This window comes from Pollachius pollachius (genome assembly GCF_949987615.1).
Source record: "Pollachius pollachius genome assembly, chromosome: 19".
Taxonomy (NCBI): domain Eukaryota; kingdom Metazoa; phylum Chordata; class Actinopteri; order Gadiformes; family Gadidae; genus Pollachius; species Pollachius pollachius.
The window spans coordinates 16,999,291-17,009,300 of NC_136952.1; positions in this window are offsets into that span (position 1 = coordinate 16,999,291).

The window sequence follows — 10,010 nt, forward strand, 5'->3', positions numbered from 1 at the left end:
CACTCCCACCATACAGATCACTGGTGAAGGTAATGAATCCATTGGGCGCAACACCAATCAAGGCTTTCAGTGTGGTCCGTCCTTTGTACTGGCTGTACAAAGGACGGACCACACTGTACAGATGACTTTGTACATCAAGTCTCTGTGTTGGAGACAGCAACCTCTGTGCAGTCAAGCACTATTCTGCAATTTGGGAAGGGTCTGAAGCAGTCTGCGAGTGATGTTTGACTTTTTGCTGTGGAGGCGATGTTGTTCTCAAGCATACTGACATACAGAATATGATAAAGCGCACTACCAATGGTGGTAGAGATATTTGTTACTGTGGCTGTGCTACAGCCACTGCTTTAATCTTGTGGCAAGGTCTTCGTGGCCAGAATTGAGTTGAGTTTTATTTTATGAATTAAGTTTTATTAAGGTCAGGAACAACTGATCAATTAGGGGCATAAATTGGACAGTCCAATCAAAGTGATATTGAAGCTCAAATTTAGAAAGTGCTTCCAAAAACAAAACAGTGGCAGCATCGGGCATCCGGTGAAATACTGAACTCTGTGGGGGTTGGATGACACCTGATTGAAGGAGAAAGTTTGCTTTTGTATGTCCAATTGTTTTTTCAGTTTCTCATTCTCCTTTCTCAGCATATCATGTTCCATTTCAAGCACAACAATTCTTTAAGATGTGCTAGGGGTCTGTGCAGTAGTAATTTCAGCATTGTTTGGCTGATCTGTGGCTTCAGTTTCATCACTGGTGGGAACCATTTGTTCTTTATGTTTGCGGGTATTGCTGAGGTTGTCTGTTTGGAAAGTCTTCCCCTCGTTCCAAGCAAATCGTGATGGCCCAGCAGCTTTGTCATTTTGGAAATGCCAACTGCAAACTCTGGAGTTGCAGTTTGGGGTGAAGTTCTTGCGCCTAAAAGGAAAGAGAAAATTATCATCATTACCTAAGTTCTTCATAAGACATGTGCACAATCAGAATATAATACAATGGGAAAAACATAAAAGCCTACTGTAGTAGCATGTGAGCAGTGATAACAAACCACAATATAAGCAGGTTGTGTCTGTTACGTAAGGCAAGGGTTAATGAAGTAGACAGAGACGGAGCTGCAAACAACGTGTTTACTCTTGAACCGCAAGTCATCTGTGTTCCCCCTAAACGGGTCCGTGCAACGACATACATATAGCTCCGCTATATTCTTTACACAACATCTCCCCCTTAAGTAATAAGTCCTTCCAATAACAAACAGGGTTCACTGTTAACACTCAAACAGTTATCTCAACCTATATAACTATAAATAAAGCTGTAAACGTAAACAGAGAACTTAAACCCTCCTACAGGTATCACATAAAGCATAGACCTGTAAACGTAAACAGAGAACTTAAATCTAACAAGTGCACAACTTTCCGCTGTTTTTTCTCTTCACCAGCTCATACCACAGTCCAACAGTTCTCAGGTCGTGTCTCAGGCGTGAGACACGACCTGAAGAGGTCACATATGTTATTTGCCTCTGTATGTGTGTGGCTCTTTGATTCCCTAGTAGTGTCAGTGGGTGTGTCTGTGTTACCTGGATTTTGGCCTGTATCAGGTGTTTCGTCTGTGTCTGGTGTTGTCTGGGGCTGTGTATTTTGTACTGGGCGCAAGTGGGTGCGATTACGCCTGAGCTGTCCTTCATCAGTGTGAATGAGGTAGGACCTAGGTGTTACCGCCTTCTGAATGACAGTGCCCTGCTTCCTCTCTCTTGTCAGCCACACGTCCTGACCTGGCTGCAGCTGTGGCAGGGAGTGAACTCTGTGACTCAAGTTGTAACGGTGTTGTTGGTCCTCCTTCGCCTGCTTTTCCGACCTTCTGAAGCCCTTGATGTTCGGCCGCCGAGGACGGAGCGTTGCTGGATGTTGTGGTATGTCGGAGCGAATTTGTCTTCCCATAAGAAGTTGTGCTGGGGAGTAGCCACTCTCCAACGGTGTAGCCCGATATGTCTGTAGCGCTTTTGCTTTGTCACCTCCTCCTTTCCACAAACCTTTAACTGTGACCACCGCCCGCTCTGCCTCTCCGTTTGCCTGGGGGTATCTGGGGCTACTTGTGACATGAGTAAATCCATACTCCATGGCAAAGGACTCGAACAGTTAACAACTGTTTTGTGGCCCATTGTCAGAAACGACAGTCTCTGGTGTTCCATGGCGACCAAAAACATCCTTGAGCGCAGCTACAACAGTCACAGCTGAAGCTACCTTGAGACGGGCTACCTCTATGTACCATGAAAAATAGTCCACTACAAGAAGATATGTCTCATTTTCCCAGAAAAACAAGTCTGAGCCGACTCGTTTCCAGGATCTATCTTGCACAGGTGTGGTCAGCAACAGTTCTCGCTGTTCTGCCCTATGATGTGAGCACATGCTGCAGTTTTCCACCATCTGACTGATTTGGATAGATAGTCCTGGCCATCAGACTGACTGGCAGGCCCTCGCTCTGCATTTTACGATCCCTTGGTGCCCACAGTGCAGATTATGAAGAATCTCCCGTCTCATGTCACGTGGGATCACAATCCTTTGTCCTCTGAGAAGTAGCTGTCCAGTCAGTGTGATGTTACCCTTTTCTGGCCAGAAGGGGGCCAGCTCTGGGGGGAGCATATGTCTTTCTGGCCACCCCATCTCACAGTACCTGATCAGCTTCGCACAGACCGGGTCAGTTTTCTGTCTCTCTATAATTTCTTTCAATCTGGGCTCTGTGGCAGGAATACTTTGAGTGACCGCATCCACGAACACGGTGACCGCAGCCTCGTTCTCGCTTTCCTCCTGTGTGAAAGTATGCTCTATAGGGGCCCTTGACAATGTGTCAGCAGTTGTCAAGCTTTTACCCAGCACATGTACAATGTCATAAGTAAACCTCAGCAGCCTCAGTCTAAATCTCAGCACTCTCGGGGGAAGTTCGTCGAGAGCCTTGGTGCTTAGCAATGGCACTAGTGGCTTGTGGTCTGTCTCTAATCTGAATTTCAGTCCGATGAGATAGGAGGACAGACGCTCACATGCCCACGTAGCTGCCAGAGCTTCTTTCTCTATTTCTGCATAGTGTTTTTCGGTATCAGACATACCTCTCGAGATGAACACAATGGGTCTCCATGTTCCATCTGGCTGCTGTTGAGTTAGGACCCCCCCTAGTCCAAACGATGAGGCGTCCGCCGACACGCACGTTTCAGCTGTCGGTGAGTATGCAGCCAACACCTGTGTGGAACTCAGTTCTGCTTTGAGCCTTTGAAAGGCCTCCTTCTGTGGCTCTTCCCAACACCACTCGTTCTTTCCACATAGCAGGTCTTTGATCGGGCGTGTGTAGGATGCAAGGTGGGGCAAAAACTTACTGAGGTAATTGGCCATTCTCATCACTCTCTTCCCCCCTTCGATATCTGTTGGTGCAGGCATCTCTTGTATTGCTTTAATCTTCCCTGGGTCAGGTGTCACCCCGTCCACAGTGACACAATGGCCCAGAAACATCATGCTGTCTTTTGCAAACTCACATTTTTCCCCATTTAGTGTCAGTCCCTCTTCCTTGAGTTTTCGTAGGACCTGACGCAGTCTCTCATTGTGCTGGGTCTCGTTCTCGCCATACACAAGTATGTCATCTGCGTGACACACTGCACCTGCGCATCCTTCCAGCATCTGAAACATGCGACGCTGAAAGCGTTCGGGCGCCGAGCTGATTCCAAACGGTAGCCTATTGAACGCATACCGCCCGAACGGGGTAATGAAAGTCGTCAGCAGCTTGCTTTCATCTGACAATGGGATCTGCCAGAAGCCCGACGTGGCATCCAGCTTTGAGAAGATTTTCGCCCCAGCGAGCATTCCCAGAGTATGATCTACGGCTGGGAGAATGTGTCTCTCTCTCAGAACCCACTTATTTAAGTGTGTTAAGTCCACGCACAGCCGTATTTTTCCATTGGGCTTAGGTACGACGACAAGGCCAGCACACCATGGTGTAGGTTGTGTCACTTTGGAAACCACCCCCATGCTTTGCATACGGTCAAGCTCTGTTCTCACCTTATCAAGCAGTGGGAGAGGCACACTCCGTGGAGAAGACGTATGGGACAGCATCCGGCTCCAATGCAATCGTGTAGGGTTCCTTTAATTTTCCCAGACCCGAGAATACAGTGGGGAACTGAGCTTTGAAATCCTCCTGTTGCACTTCCACTGTATGGACACGCTTCACTAGCTTGAGAGCCATAATCGCTGGGAGACCTAAAAGAGGCTTTGTCAGTTCATCAACAACATACACTTGTTGTTTAGTTGCCTTCTCTTTACTGGTCAGGTACCCTTCAAAACATCCTTTAACGTCCAGTCGGTGATGCCCTGCTCCATACAACACCTTACTAGGCTGCCTGAGTGTTCCATGTATTTTACTGGAATAAGTGCTGCTCGGAATTGCAGTAACAGCAGCTCCTGTATCTAGTTTGAATGCAGTCTCCTCACCGTTCAGCTGCAGCACTCCCAACCATTCTTCCTCTTCACCCGAGCGCACTTCTCCCAAAAAAACAACAAAAAAAAAAAAAAACTAGTGTGCCCCTGTGTAATGTCATGCACACTCTTGGCTGACCTGCATTTTTTGGCGAAATGTCCTTTTTTATGGCACTTCCTACATTCCTCATTACGGGCAGGGCAGTCTTTCCAGAGGTGTCTCTTGGCATAGCCACAGTTGCCACATTCTGTGGGCTGGCTATCCGCTGTGTCATGAAATCCTTTATGCCCTTTGATGTGTTTTTTGTGTATCGCTTCAACATGCCCTGCTGAAGACTCTGCCCCTCTCAGCACAGGCTGTTGCTTTTTTACTGCTGCACTTTGTCTGACTTTTGTCATTGCCTTAGCTAATGTCAGTTCTGCGTCTAGCTGTAGACTCTCCGATAGCTTAGCATCTAGTATGCCAACCACTATTCGATCCCTTATCAGCTCTTCCCTCAGAGCCCCGAACTGACAATGTTCTGCAAGCGTGTGCACCGCTGTGATAAAAGATTTGACGCTCTCACCCGGCTGTTGACTTCGGCGATTAAAGCATGCCCTTTCATAGATCACGTTCCTCTTGCTGACGCAGTGCTTTTCAAACGCATCAATCACCGACTCGTAAGACTTCTTGTCGGTATCAGACAGAGGTAAAACACTGAGGATGTCTTCTGCATCGTCACCAGCTGCATACATAAAAGCATTCACCTGGAATTCCTCTGACTGTTTGTCCAGCCCTGATGCAATTCTGTAGCGTTCGAACCGCTTCATCCATCTCGGCCAGTCATTTGTATTGGAGAAGTCGAATTTATTGGGCGGGATTAGCTGTGGTGCTAACTGTTGCTGCTGCTGCTGCTGTCGGTCTTGCATCTTGTTTCTTTTTTTTTTTTTCCGTATTTCCTTTCTTCTTTTCTTATCGCATTCCGTGTTATTGTCGTTCTACTGCCCCACTTCTGACACCATGTTACGTAAGGCAAGGGTTAATGAAGTAGACAGAGACAGAGCTGCAAACAACGTGTTTACTCTTGAACCACAAGTCATCTGTGTTCCCCCTAAACGGGTCCGTGCAACAACATACATATAGCTCCGCTATATTCTTTACACAACAGTGTCCTCGGAGGACAAGATAAATGAGGCCACGGAGAGCATAAAGATTCACGACCCATGTGTGCATAATAAGAAACGGTATGGAACTGCGGTAACCTGAGCCGCCGAGTGTAATGTACACAGGTGAAGTTAACTGGCTGGCTGTAGACAGTAATAGCCGATCAACTGTGTTCTTGGGTGGTTAGGACAAAAACACAGTATAAACCCCTCTATGTTATCGGGTTTAGCTTTTGCGAGTTATTCCAGTTAACTTTAACAGCCAACAGTAAGCCGTTAACGTTAAATAAGTACTAGCTCTAAAAGGTTTTTTTTTTCATTTGTTTAAGAAGTGTAACTTACCTTATCAACTGCAGCCATTTCCTCTTCTCCTTTTCATCCATCGGAAAGTGGTAAAAAGACAATTCTGTAGTATTTTTGGACTCAGACCTGTTCAAACAGCTGGGAACACAGCATTGCGGCATTGTAGAAAAACGTTTGTTTTGACGCTCGACGGAGCAGTTGGACCCTGAAGTTTTATTTTGAAAGGGTGTTACGTCACGCTTAACCGCCGAATAGAGTGGCGAAGTCACGCCCTTCCGGTAGAGCCCATGGGACCTATGAGATCGAAAAATATGTATGGGTTTCAATGGAGAGAAAGTAATTATCTTCTGGTCCCAGTCCCAGTTGTGGATTTAAATGATAATTTGTCATGTCAAGAGTTTGACCGTTTATTGTGCAATTGTTCAGTTAAAGGCTGTAGAGAAAACACAATGAGAAAGACTACATGTCTTGTATGTGCCGTCACGCTCCCTGCGACTGGCGTGGACAAGACCGACAATCTCCCCATCGGCTTAACTGAAACTCTCCACATGCCCCAACTTATAATGGTTTTCACCTATTTTGATGCTTTTATCCTCAAGGCAAGGCAAGGCAACTTTATTAATATAGCACTTTTCATACACAAGTCAGACTCAAAGTACTTCACATATAAACATTGTCATACAATAAAATAAAATAATAGATAAGTAAAAGAAAACATATGCAAAAATTAGTAAAATAGATCAGCATTTTAGAAAGTGCAATGTATTTAAGATCAGATGAACAGTCTTTCTGATACCCATGTCGGGACTCCAACCCGACCTAAAGGAACTTGGTCCTTTCTCTGGGACTCCAACCTGGATTCTAAGACTCTAACCCAGACCGAACTCGGGTCTCAAACCATTCAAAGTTACCCACGTCAGGACTCCAACCCAACCTAATGGAATTTGGTCCTTTCTCTGGGACTCCAACCCGACCTAAAGGAACTTGGTCCTTTCTCTGGGACTCCAACCCAGACAGAACTTGTGTCTCAAACCCTTATCCTTTCTCTGTGGTATCAGATCATGTATCTTTCTGGTAAAAATAGAAAATAAAGGTAAAGTTAAAAAAGCATTTGAGTAATGAAATAGAAAAAGGCATTTTAGAAAGTGCAATGTATTTAAGATTTAGCAGAACGCTAAAGCAAACATAAAAGTCTTCAGTCTTGTTTTAAAGGTGGTAAGAGTTGGGTCAAGTCTTAAACCCTCAGGGAGTTTATTCCAGCTATTTATTGCATAGTAACTAAATCCTGCTTTCCCATGTATCGTGTTTACTCTGGGGATAATTAAAAGATTGGTCTCAGAAGATCTTAATGGTCTAGAAGGCTTATGTAGTGGAAGCATATCAGTTAAATATTTTGCCCCTAAACCATGTAGGGATTTATAGGTTAGCAACAGGATTTTAAAATCAATTCTCTGACCGACAGGAAGCCAATGTAACGATTTAGGAATTGGTGTAATATGTTCAAATTTTTTGGCCTTTGTTAGAACTCTAGCAGCAGCATTCTGAAGAAGCTGAAATTTCCTTTGAGTTTTTTTTGGGAGACCTGTATGGAGACCATTGCAGTAATCAAGCTTACTAGTGATATATGCATGTACAAGTTTTTCTAAGTCTTCGTGGACATGAGCCCTCTAAGTCTTGCTACATTTTTAAGGTGATAATATGCAGATTTTGTAACTGATTTGATTTGACTGTCAAAATGTAAATCTGAATCCATGATAACACCTAGATTTCTGGCTTCGATCTAGGTTTTCAGGGACAGAGAGTGAAGGTGTTGGGTTACTTTAAGCCTTTCCGTTTTAGCACCAAATACAAATATCTCGGTTTTGTCCTCATTTAGTTGAAGGAAAATTCGGCACATCCAGTCTTTAACTTGCTTAATGCACTTGGACAGCAGATCTATGGGCCGATAGTCATTTGGTGATAGCGATACATAGATTTGCGTGTCATCAGCATAGCAATGATGGTCAATATTGTTATTTTGCATGATTTGCCCTAGTGGGAGCATGTAGATGTTGAATAAAGAGGGTCCTAAGATCGAACCTTGTGGGACTCCATCTGTCACGTTGGTTGATTCTGACACAAAGTTGCCAATGGAAACAAAGTAGTTCCTATTTTGTAGCTAGCAACTGAACCAATTTAAGACTGTGCCTGAAGGCCCCACCCAGTTTTCTAACCTGTCCAAAAGTATTGTATGGTCTACAGCAGGAGTGCCCAACCAGTCGATCGCGGTCTACCAGTAGACCGCCGACAGATCCCAAGTCGACCGCGAGGGGTGAAGAGAAAAAAAAAAAAACATTTTTTTTTTTTTTTTTTTTTTAGAAATAAAAAACGAGAGCTCCTCGCGCTACGGCCATCCGGAGGCGCACTGAGCTTTTGGCCGTGATATTATATATACAATTATATTATATTATGTTATATATAGAGCTCCGGGAGTCGCAAACGGCAACAAACACTCTCTCCTCCATGCTGCAGTTCACCTCGGACTGCACTGCACTGAGTTGGCCGGTTGAACGCTGATTGGCTGTTACGTTACACATGTCACTCAGTGGCCATGCTGTTGAACGCTGATTGGCTGTCATCACGCGAATGTTGCGTCAAAGTTTAAATATTTTTTAAAGATTGATAGATTGCGGGGAACATAGGACCCTTTTTCAGAAAAAGGGTATTATGCTCCCCGGTATGTATCAATACAGGGGAACATAGGACCCTTTTTGGGAAAAACAGGGAACATAGGACTTAAAAAAAAGAGAAAAAAAAGGGTCCTATGTTCCCGCATGACATGCGCTGTCAACAGCAGTTGAAAGCTGTCAACAGTAGTTACGCACTCCCAAACGTTGACATGGCTGAGGGGAAACGAGCTAAAACCTACCATTTTCACCCTGAGTGGGAGGAAGATTATTTTTTTGTTTATTCTCATTCAAAGCCTGTTTGTTTGATATGCAATGCAACGGTGGCGTTGGCAAAGAAAGGGAATCTGGAGCGGCATTTTAAAACAGTACACGGGTACACAGGTACGAGAGGGATTTCCCTGCAGAAACGCCTTTACGTGCCACAAAAGTGCGGGATTTGAAAGCACAGCTTGCAGCACGGCAGTCAATCTTCACCAAACCAAAGACCCAGGCTAATAAGGCCGAAACTGTTGCTTCCTATCGCGTCAGTCACGTCCTTGCTAAACACAAGAAGCCATTCAAAGACGGCGATATTGTGAAGGAAGCCTTTCTCGAAGCAGCGGATAGCCTTTTTGAAGACTTTAAAAATAAAGCAGAGATCGTGAAGGCCATTAAAGAAGTGCAACTCTCCCGCAATACTACCACAAGGCGATGTGAGGGAATGGCGGTGGATGTAGCGGAGCAGCTAAGGAAGGACATTGACTTGTGTGAGTGCTTTTCCCTCCAATTTGACGAGTCAACTGATATGGTGGATGTGGCACAATTGTGGGTTTTCATCAGGATGGTTTTTGAAGATATGAGCACCAAGGAAGAGCTACTCACCATTTTGCCATTAAAAGGACACACCAGAGGTGAGGATATCTTTAATGCTTTCATGGGATTCGTTAACGAGAAAAAACTGCCGCTCTTCAAGCTGATCTCCATCACAACTGATGGGGCGCCTGCCATGATGGGCCGCAACACTGGGTTCATTGCACTGTGCAAAGAAAGTGAATCTTTCCCAGATATCCTGAATTATCACTGTATAATTCACCAGCAAGAGTTGTGTGGAAAGATTTTAAATATGAAAGAAGTGATGGATATTGCAATGAAAATTGTGTGTTCAGTTCGGGCCAGGAGTCTGCAGAGAAGGCTTTTCCGTGCTCACTTGGAGGAGAATGGTGCTGAGCACACAGACCTGCTGCTCCACACGGATGTTAGGTGGTTAAGTAGAGGAACATTTTTGGCCAGATTCACAGAGCTGTACTTCCTGAAGCTTTCAACACATGTGGATTACCATACAAAGCTAGAGGACCACCAGTGGCTTTTAGATTTATCTTTCCTCACTGATCTCACTTGCGAGCTCAATGAATTTAATTTAGAGCTGCAGGGTAAGATGTAATCAACATGATGAGTTCAGTAAACACGTTTAAAAGCAAGC